The sequence below is a fragment of the Eleginops maclovinus genome, chromosome 4 (assembly GCF_036324505.1).
Source record: "Eleginops maclovinus isolate JMC-PN-2008 ecotype Puerto Natales chromosome 4, JC_Emac_rtc_rv5, whole genome shotgun sequence".
In the NCBI taxonomy this organism is placed as follows: Eukaryota; Metazoa; Chordata; class Actinopteri; order Perciformes; family Eleginopidae; genus Eleginops; species Eleginops maclovinus.
The window spans coordinates 27,104,095-27,115,311 of record NC_086352.1 but is presented as its reverse complement, the minus strand read 5'-3'; positions in this window follow the sequence as shown (position 1 = coordinate 27,115,311).

The following is an 11,217-nucleotide window of genomic DNA, read 5'->3' as shown; positions in this document are numbered from 1 at the left end:
GATTCCAGCTATTATCCATGGCCATGGTTCTCCTTAAATTGCTCACATAGTTTTCCCCTTTGTGTCTAAGGTTTGATAGATCTTTACACCCTTTTCTCTGAGGCAGATACAGTGGGACAAGCGGAGACAAATTGATCAAGGGAGAAGCAAATCTCACTGTCACAGTCTGGGAGTCCAACCCTATTAGCTTTACGACGTGTGTCCAACCAGCGCAGCCTGGCTAGATCTCTCCGACAATCTCCAAGAATCCTACAAACGCATGGGAAATTATAGCCACCATTTGTTGTTACTGGCAGACACATAGCTTTACTCATGCTTCTCCTCAAAGTTAATCTGCAACCTTTCACGCTATCTGAGGCATGGAAATTTCTCACATTTAAATAAAGCAAAAACTGTTATCTGGGATGTTTGCAGCTTCATAGGAATGGTGTATGAAAGAAGGTTAGGATAAGATGACAAATAGGCGATCCCGGGATAATGAAACATTTATAGAATAATGACACATATGTTCCAATTTTACACCATTCATTGAACTGGGACAATATTTTGAGGATTAGAGATGACAGGCCGTGATAGGCTGTCTCCTGAGTCCAGGGATCATGGCTACATTCACATGCAAAGAGACGACACACACATGCACACTCTCAGACACACACACACACAAACACTTTGATGTCAATGTTTGTACTCCTCTTTCATATGAAAATTCATATTCAATTTTTTAATGACCAGCAAGCACAAAAATGTTATCACAATCAACCATTTTCCCTTGAAAAATTCAAAAGTTGGCGACGATAATGGCTTCAATGGCACCCAAAAAACTAATTAATAAAAGCACCATCAATTAATCCGCTATTGCAACATCTGACAAAGAGAGTAGAATGACGAGTGCATGAGAGCAAGAGACAGTTGGGCAAGGGTTGCCAGTTGAGAAAGCTCTATTCAATTTCCCCCTAGGTCCTTCATACTCACAGAGGAGATGACAAAGAGCACCAGTTAATTAGCAAGAAGTAGCATCTCAAGGAGGACGGCGAAGAAAACCTCCATTCAATCTCTCTGCTCACCTCTCGCTTATGAGAAAGACTGAAGGGTTTGGATGAGGGGGGCTGGGCAGAGCGCAGAATAAGCTCAGACTGCCTGCATGAGGCTGCCCTGCTTGATTTAATTTGGACAGTCATTCCTTTAATTTGCAGGGTCATTGTATCTAACAGGGAGTTTCTATTGTGGTCGGCGAACAAGTGAAGGCCTTGGAGTGCAAGTCAACGATGTCTCCCTTCTGTCTGCTGGATGAGACGCGGCGGAGGGAAGAGGATGAGAAGAGAAGGATAAAGTGGAGAGGGGGATTTGGAGAGAGGGTGAAGTTTTAATTAAGGCACTTCTCTGTTTCTAAGCAGACTAATTTAAAGCCATAGTTCCTCACAAGTGCATGAGACGATTGAAACAGAGGTGAGGGAGAGGGCTGGAGGGGAGCCTATATTAGATCTATTGTTGAAGAAGATTTTGAAGTCCCTGAATGTGTCATTAAAAAAGAAAATAACAGATGGAGAAAAAAGATAATCTAAGTCCTACTTTTCCTCAATGAATAGAACAGAACAAAGTCTTTGCCTTTTAAAATAAACTACTATACCATGCAGAATTTAGATTCAAAGTTTACAAAAGCAGGTAAACTGGAGGATTTTTTTTTTTTTGTGCAGATTAAGAGGAAATAATGTAAAGATTTGAGGAATTAGCATTTACAATCAGACCATGAGCAGAAGGGCAACAGCTTGGAAACAAATCTCTGATGGAGGGGAACCTGGTTGGTCTAAATGCTGTTTTTGTTTCACTTGTTTAAATGGAGGCCTGATCAGAGCAAAGAACTCCCAGAGGTCCACAGGCTGAGGTGCAGACAAAGGTAGGCCTGCCTGTGCTAAGGTCCCAGAGGACTGAGGAATATGCAAAGCCCTGCACCTCCACACTGAGGCTGAATTTGAATGGCTTAAACCAGGCTGCAACATAAGGAGGCAACATTCAGCTCCTCTTGCCACTTGGCTTTACATATAGAGGTTAGAAAATGTAAATGTATGACAGTGACTGGGAAGTCAGGGGTTTAAGAATGGAAATGCAAGTTTGTATAGTGTCACTGCTGGAAAAGAGGAAGGCTAATTAACTGTTAAACAAATTATAATTAATGAATAACTGTAAAAATGTCCCTTAAACATAACCCTTGAGTGAAAGAGGAGTAAAAAAAAAAGGATGCCAGAGTAGAGTTCATTGCCTGTGACAGACAGTGTCAATCAAACTGCTGTGTGGAAAGTCTCACCGCCCAGGTCTTTGAGAGCGCATTGACTCTCTGTTCATCTTCACTGCACAGTAGAACACTGATGGGACAGACCACATGGGAGCTGAGCTGCATTCAAATGATCCGTTATGCTCTTTCCTCTGTTTACCCTGCAGATCACTATATTTCTCTAAATATATTTTATCCATGATCCCTGAAAGGTGAAAAAGAGAATTGTACAATACCACGTTGCAAAAATCCTTCATTAAATGTATCAGTGCTCTATAACAAAGTACATTTCGAAACTGCTAAATAGATGAAGTTAAAGGCATTCAGGCATCAGATAAAGATCCATCGTTCGAGAAATGTTTCCATTCTCCTGTCATCTCGAGATTCCAATGTTGGGTGTGTTTTTGTTGAATAAATTTGTTTTGTTTTTTTCATCAAAATCAGTCTGTTAAAAAAGACCATCCAATTATGTTAAACTTTCAAAGTCATCAGAAACAAACAGGACGTAGTGTGATGTTTATATAGTCACCAGGTTGGGTTGGAACAAAACACACAAGATCGCTGTTCATTTTCTGTCTCATATCAGCGTTGAACTTTCCTTTTTTGGTTGTCAAGTAAATAAGTCTTTAAAGTCATTTTAACCCAAACTGTGATCTCTTGCTATGAAAGACGCATTTGTATAGATACCTAACCAAACCTTTATTATATCAAACCTCATTTCCCCTGGCTTGAACCAATATATTATGTGCATAAACATCTGGGCAATCTCTTTAATGTTGTATGCTTCATGTGTGAAGGAGAAACTTATTACTGGTTTATTTTTACCAATGTGCTTTTGAAGGCACAAATAAACAATGTTGTGAATGGTAGGGTATCCAGAAAATCTGCCGTGATTTATTCCTGACAACAGTAATACAAGTTGTATCATGCTGAGTGGAAAGTCTAAAAATGCTAATTGCTAACAAATATATCATCCCGTTTAAGTTCTATACTATCCGCTGAGATAAAGGGAAGTGGAGTTCTCCCAAAATGCAAAGTTAAGCACAAGTGCATCTCAACTGTGGTCCCAAGTATTTGGTAACTTAGTATGTGTATTTAGTAACTTCCAGTGTCTGATCAATCAGGATTCATTAGTCAGCTCATCCTGTTCTGTCAGAAGGATTCTTCCTGCAGTCAGGAAACTGCTGACAGGAGCCTTGACAGTGCTAACTAGGGCCTTTAGATATGCAGGCTAATGGTTAGCTTACCGGGATAACGTCGCCATCTCAGCATTCATGTCATTCATGTGGTTGACAGAAGGAAGACGACTGACAGAGGGCAGCACTTCTGTTTCCTGCCACTGCCGAACCTGATCAGCTGACTGAGGAAGTTTTAGGGATGCACAATGTGTGTTAGCAGTCAGTAAAAAATACGAGGGCAATATCAAGAGGAAGCTAAGAGGACTGATACTGTTGTCTAAAGATCCTCCAAAGTACTGAAAAGCATTCGGAGATAAATTAATCCTGATGTTGTTTAAATTTGTAATGAATATCCAAATAGCGACATTGGGATTGACGCTGGTCGATATGGAAATGTTGACTGTCCATTTTGGGATTCATGAACGTTTGTAAGCATGAAAAGGTTGAGAGAAAGGCGAAGACTTTTTTTTTAGAAGAAGAAGTGTGGAGACTTTTTGGGAGGGAGGAGGGTTTGAGGGGTTGTGCTCAAATCCCCAGAAATTCAAAGTGAGAGAGTGGAGGGGGTGGATCTGCCAGAGGAGTAGGGTGGAGGGGAGGCGTAGGGTGATGTATGGAAGCGTAAGAGTAAGAGTTTATTCACTGGTGTCTGAGGGAGCCTTTCAGAGCCACTGACTGAGTCTCTATAGCGGGGCAATCAACCATAGGACTAGGAGGCTTTATCTCTAAAATACAACCCCACCTCCACCACCCTGCTCCACCCTTCAAACACACACACACACACACACACACACACACACACACACACACACACACACACACACACACACACACACACACACACACACACACACACACACACACACACACACACACACACACACACACACACACACACACTGGTACCTGTGAGAGCCTCTCATGTGCGGCTAAGGGTGCCATTGAGGGAGACAGGGGAGAGAATGGCCCGTGAGAGACAAACAATCCTGAGGAGTCTATCATTCTGTGTGGTGTTGTCTTAGGGCCTGAATAGACCCAGTGTGACCTGCCCACCACCACCCCCATCTCTCTTCTCCGTCAACCTCTTCTATCTGCTGCCAACCAGTCCACCATTACCACCTCCGCAGCCGTCCTGCCAATAAGTGTCTTATCGTAAACTTCACTCTCTTAAACAGACGATTATCTCTTCCAGCAAGGGCTCTCATTTTTACACGGCATAAACAGATCAGTAAATATTTTCAATACGGGACGTTCAGATTAGGATCTTTTGGCCAAGTTCCAGTTCGGAGTCCTTTTGGGGGGGTGCAGGGGTTTGCAGTTACTATGTCTCATATATGAATGTTAATTACAGGAATGGATGCAAAGGTGGCTAAATTGTGACTTTAGAACAATGTGACCCACTATTAAAACATCACAAATAGCATTCAGAGAGAAATTAGTCATTTGTGTTTGTTACTTGGTTTACCAGGACATCATTGGAGCTGTTGCTCCATTTTCCAGAATATGCTTTCTTATTTAAAACAATATTAACCACAAATATGTTTGTGGAATCTCTGGATTGGTCACATTTACAAAACCTCTGAATCAAATGTATATATTTATCCAGTTTACATTTTGCATGGATATAAGGAAGTTTTGAATTGGTACATATTGCCTTTTAAATCAGAACTTGTGGACATCATTTTTTTCAGTGTGTCCTGATATGTTGTTACTGACGTGTTTCTCCTCAAAAACAACTGTATGTCATCAAATGTATGAGAATTCAAAAGACTCAAAGTCTAGACTGCTGAACTACATCACATAGTCAATGAATCATATAAATGATTATTGGAAGCTTTGTTGTGATGATGCGGTTCAATTCCAGCCCTGGGATCTTTGTTTCATGTCATTTTTTTAAGGATGCGTCATTGCTGGTGGAACCCTACAAATTATTTGGCCTTTTATGATAAATAAACCAGTTTAGTAGGTTGCTTAGCAAAGACTCAGTGTAGCAAAAGTCGAAATTTCCTTTGGATACAGGCTCCTCCATCCAGCTAAACTGTGTGGGAAAGGCAGGAGGACCATGACTTATCCAAACATATGGTCCTCTGATTCCCTCTGATGGATCTGTCTGCAGCATCTGTTGCCAAGTGTAACAAACAGACAGCCACTGTGACCAGCAACATCGCGTGGATGTGTGTGTTAGTGTAAATGACACCAGAAGAGAAGGCCGGTAGGGTGCCCAGGGTTGGGTGCAGGGGTACGGGGAGGTTACGGGGCTGGTGGCCACTGGGGTAAGGTTGGGGGGGGGGTGGGTATGAGGGCACCAAAAGTGCGTAGAAATGAAGCAGAGAATACAGTCATTACCCACCCAGGGCTATTCCTCTCTGGCCCATTAGCTGCTGGCGGCCGTGACCAATTGGGTTTTGTCGCTCTTAGCAGGGTCATCCAGTGGTGGTCTGCGACTTTTCTATAATGGACGCTCACTCAGCCGTCTTCACACAAAACCTTTAAGAGGGAAAGAAATGCTCTCCCTGACTCTCTCTCTTCTCCCTCTCAGTTTAAAAAGACCCAGTCAGGCAAGAAAGAGAAAGAGCGAAAAGTGATCATGAAAAGAGATTTGTTGCGATGTGAGGCGCGCAGGGAAGTGATCGTTTAGCCACACGTGGGGTGAAGGGACTCCATGGCGGTGGGTCTTGTTAACCCTCTTGACTCATATGCCAGGAACCAAATCAAATTGTTCCGTCTGAGGACGTGGTTTCTTGTGGGAAAAGCCCACAACTTCACAACTGGCGGCGTGTGTAATTTTCAAAGTGGAAAGGAGGAATTTGAATAGGCCACAGCAGATTATCCAGTGTGTATGAACACTGATCCTTGAACTCGCATGGTGAAAACGTAGCCGAGGGAGGTTTTCTCTGCATTTCTAGTTTGATTTCATGTGGTGATATAACAGAAACAGATGTGTAAGAGGTCACAAAGGCTGGAGTCAGTCTTTGAAGAAGCTGAGAAAATATTCATTTAATTTATCCAATTACAGTTACTGAAAATTTACTTAGAAGTATTCAAATCATTATCGCTATTGTCATGTGACTACTGCATGCATTTTGTTGGAGAATTAAATACTCATATCAGCTGAAAATTCTCTACTTTAGAAAAAACATATTTGGTTCGGAAATCATATCTGATTAGCTCGAAAACCCGATATCATCAAAAGCAAATCTTTGTCCCTGAAAAAAATGGAGATTTGAGGATACCATGCATGGTTTAAACCGTTGCAATACAAATAGTAATGTGCACATATATGCATATTCCATCCAGTATGAGTTGTGTGTTTTTGTCTGTGTGTGGGTGTGATTTTTTTCTCCAGCCCGAAGCTGAATAAAAGGCCAGTTAGCCACCTAGCGGGCTACTAATTCTCCATGTCAAATACAATAGCTGCAATTATATGGTAATCAGTGTTGGTGGCTCATACCTTTCTGCTGCTTTCTGTGAGTGTGTGTCTGGCCAAGCTGCTCCTCAGGGAGACGGTTAGTCACGGCTTATTATTGACCCATTAGACACCCGTCCCACTGCCAGAAAGAAACCAGTCGGCTCACAGGCCGCGCTGCATTCACCGAACAACAATAACGAGAGGCAGACTGAAAACGAAGTTAATCATTTTGTTATCAACGGACGAATTGAATGAACTCATTGGTGCCAAACTGTGATTCAGATTGTTGTCTTTGAAGGAGCATACGAGTGGGTTTGCATGTTTTGCATCATAATTAACCGTCATTTTAACCTTCCCAACATCCATTTATTTATGTATCCATAAGACATCAAAATACATGAGAAAACTCTTAAAACATTGCGAATTCCAAGAGAAAATATCATTGATTCATTCATTTTGAATTTGAATAAAAAAATATTAACGAAAGATAAGAGTCTTTATTGAGTGATGCTGTGACTTTGACAAAAATAGCACAAACCTCAGAATGACAGATGCAACTCAAAAGTGCCAATTTATTTCCGTACAAAAATGAATGAAAGTCAATGGCCACTTTGGAAAAAAAATATATCAACACTTTCTGCATTCAATAATGTTCAGAGAAAATGTACTTTAGGTTAGTACTTGAAGAAAAATATCCTTGCTGTTGCTGCAAATGAATATCAATACTTGCCGGATTTTATTTTACTTTTTAAAAGTTATTTTTTGTGTTGCAGTTTACACTTGGTAATGAACTGTTTACACCAAGTTTCAAAGGATTATCATGCAAAGCACTTTGGTAACATGACGCAAGCCAGTGAAGATATTCTCTTTCAAAACATGTCCCCTCTTTGTCCCCTCTCTTCTCTCCTTCATATAATCGACAAATGTGTTGTTTTGATATAATCCCCCAGATCTGTCAACTCTGAAGCTTGCCCTCTGCTCCCCCGTCCCTCCGTCCCTCCGTCACCCCCCCGCCCCACAACACACCCACACAGACCCCGCTGCCACCTCCTCTCCCGTCCCCACCCCTGCAAAGCAAAGCTCTCTTTGTTAACCTAATGTGCTTTTACCAGTTGCTTTCTGCCAGGGAGACATCTGCTGTGTGCAACCAGTCAATATTGTGAGGACAGTTCAAAGCGGCCAGTTCATTATCTGTGTCAGCTTAACAACCCAAAGGTAGCGGTCTAAGGGACACTGGGAGGAGGAGGAGAAGGGGGGAGCAGGAGAGGAGGGGGACACAATGTGTGGGAACACAATAGACTCCTCATTAACCAGTGATTTACCATGATAGGATGCCCAGTTCAACCTTTGCCCCCCCCCCTCTCACCAGTGCTCAGACACACACACACACACACACACACACACACACACACACACACACACACACACACACACACACACACACACACACACACACACACACACACACACACACACACACACACACACACACACGCCTAGAAAAAGATCTTATTGTGGAAAAAAGACGAGCACTGTGAATGCTGAGTTGAAAGTGAAATGAAATAGTTAAAATGTCAAATGAAAAGTTAAAGTGAAGTGAAAGAAATTCACCCACAGCTGAAGTGTGTCCTTTTTGAAAGTGTGTGTTAATAAAGTCAGTAGAAGTCCAACACACAAGATCTGCACTTTTCCTTTTTTAAATGTTGAAACTTAATGAAAAGGAACTATTATTATAACTTCTACTGCTTTGCTTTTATTATACTCCTCTCAACAATTTACTACGAAAGGCTCAAATGCCGTTTCTGACTCGTCAAATTCTCTATTGCTGGAGAAAAGCCCGCTGCCCTTAAAAGTCTTTAATAAATATATCAAGCAATCTGATCACAACGTAGAAAATTAGCCTTGCATAGACACACCCTCCCTTCCCTTTATGAAAGTCAAATCTCTCGGTCATCATGATGATATCATACATGTCAGAAAGTCTCTAAAGATGCTCCATGCATGCATATGCACAGAGAGATCATAGTGCATCCTCGGCCGCTCTGCCCTCACAGAGATGAGGCGTCCTCCAGCACATAAAGGCTGTATAATGAGCGTTTAATGTATGGCGTCTCATAATGCAAGAGAAAAGAGGAATATTCAACGTGGCCCATGTGGTGGTTTTGTAAAGCTGCTGCAGCAACACACCTCTTTTCACTTTTTTCCATCCTTTCCATGCAACTCCCCCTGTCTCTCCTCCTCCTCCTCTCCATCCCTCCCTCCCTTTCTGAATCCATTTGCTTAAATCAATCTCACAGGAGGCGGTCGTGGATAATGTACCAGCCAGGGTTTGTAAACCGTTTTGTTAACAATGCATTCTGAAAAGAAAAGAAAAGAGGAGGAGAGAGATAAAGCGAGACAGAGAGAGAGGGAGCGAAGGAGAGAGGCAGAAACGGGCAGAAGGGTGCTGAAAGAGGAACAGTTGGGTGGGTGTGGTGCCGTTTGGGACCGGCTCCGGCGACTGGTGACATCTCTGGCCCATCTCCTCCTCCCTCAGCTAAAGCCTGCATCCGCCCAATTCGGTCCAGTCCTTGCTTTAGTCACACCACCTGCCTTCACCATTCTTCACCATACACCCACCCGTCCGCTGACAGGACCAACAGACGGCATAAACCCCCGTAACTCAGCCTAAATACCCCTCTCACACACACACTCGCTACACAAGTGACAGGGCAGTGTTTCCTTGATGTGATTATACCGATTGATAATCAGCAATGAGAGATGATCACAGTCAATTTCTCAATCATGTCAATATTCTGCTCAGTGGAGACAGGGGGACACATGTGACTTCTCTAAAGATCTATGTAGGAATCATACAAACTGTACATTTGTACATTTTGTTTTTAACTTGTATCTCTTACTCACAAGGGAGTGAAAGTGCTACTTGAAAACTCTTGCTTAAGCTTCCAACGTTGTATAAACTGAAGAGATTTCACACGCCTAAAACCATGACACCAGATCAGATAAGTTAGCTTTTTGTCCCTCATAGCTATGGAAATTGTTTGTTTTGAATACTTCCTAATCATCTTTGACACTTTTAACAAAGTTAAAGTTGGGTTGCAATGAGGGCTTTCCCGAAGTACTTGTTTACTGATGTTCTTTAACCTTTGAGCACATTTTGAGTCATGTATCATAGTTTGTTGGCTGCCATTTGTTCTGCAAAAGAGATCTTGATGTGATTTCTCCATGAATTAATAAATACATAGAATAAATAAGAATAAATAATAGGCAGCAATATTTTGCAAGTTTTCATTGCTTTTTTGTAATTGGTTTTGCTTGTGTAGAAGATTTAACACATTTTTAAATGCAAAATATTAGATTTTCAGATCAGTAACAAAATCAAATGATCTGATAATCAGGCAGACCTTTCTATCATGTTCCAGCAATAAAAAACTGGCAGACAAGAGAGAAAATATGACACACACATACACACACACACACACACACACACACACACACACACACACACACACACACACACACACACACACACACACACACACACACACACACACACACACACACACACACACACACACACACACACACACCCACCCACTCAGCAAGGTTGTGTGCGTCTCTTGCACAAGTCTGATGGTTGGGATGATGTTGGTGAGCTTGTTGAGCACACTTTTCATTCACTTCTCACAACAATTGAATTGATAATATAAAGCAAGATATGGTCAAAAAGTACATTTTGAGTTTGTACAAATGTATATCAAATGTAATTTATTACAAAAAAACATATGTGCTGTGAAAAAGCTGACCCAAGTCCATCTGTTCAGGTTGTGGGTCAACTGCTAATGTACAAGTTAGGAGTGACACCTCCTATCAGCAGGGACCTGTTCCTCCATGTTCTCTCTGCCGACCTACTTTGCCTATCAAAGCCCCTTTTAGCCTGAGGAAGCCTGGGCCACTTTGACATCATATTCCCATGAGCCCCTCTCAGATCTCCACCAAAGCACCCATTACTGGATCATAAGCTCCAAAATGGGACTGCACTGGACAGGAATCCCCAGTAGAGTCTCGCAGGTCGGGGCTGATTTGCAACATAAGCCCCCCTGTGATTGCCCATTAGCCCCTGTCCCCACTGACAGCGGCTAGCAGGGTAGCATGTGTAGCTACTGTGCATAGCCATTGAAGGTTAGCTACCATTATTTCCCCTAATTGGCTGTGAGGTGTATTATGAGAGGTTGTGGCTTCAGGGAATTGATAGTGACATCTGATCTGATGTCCACTTAAAATGAAGACAGGGTTGAGTCATATTGTGCTGACAGAGCAGTTTCCCCTGAGGATGCAGCTTAGGATCTGATGATTGATGGCTT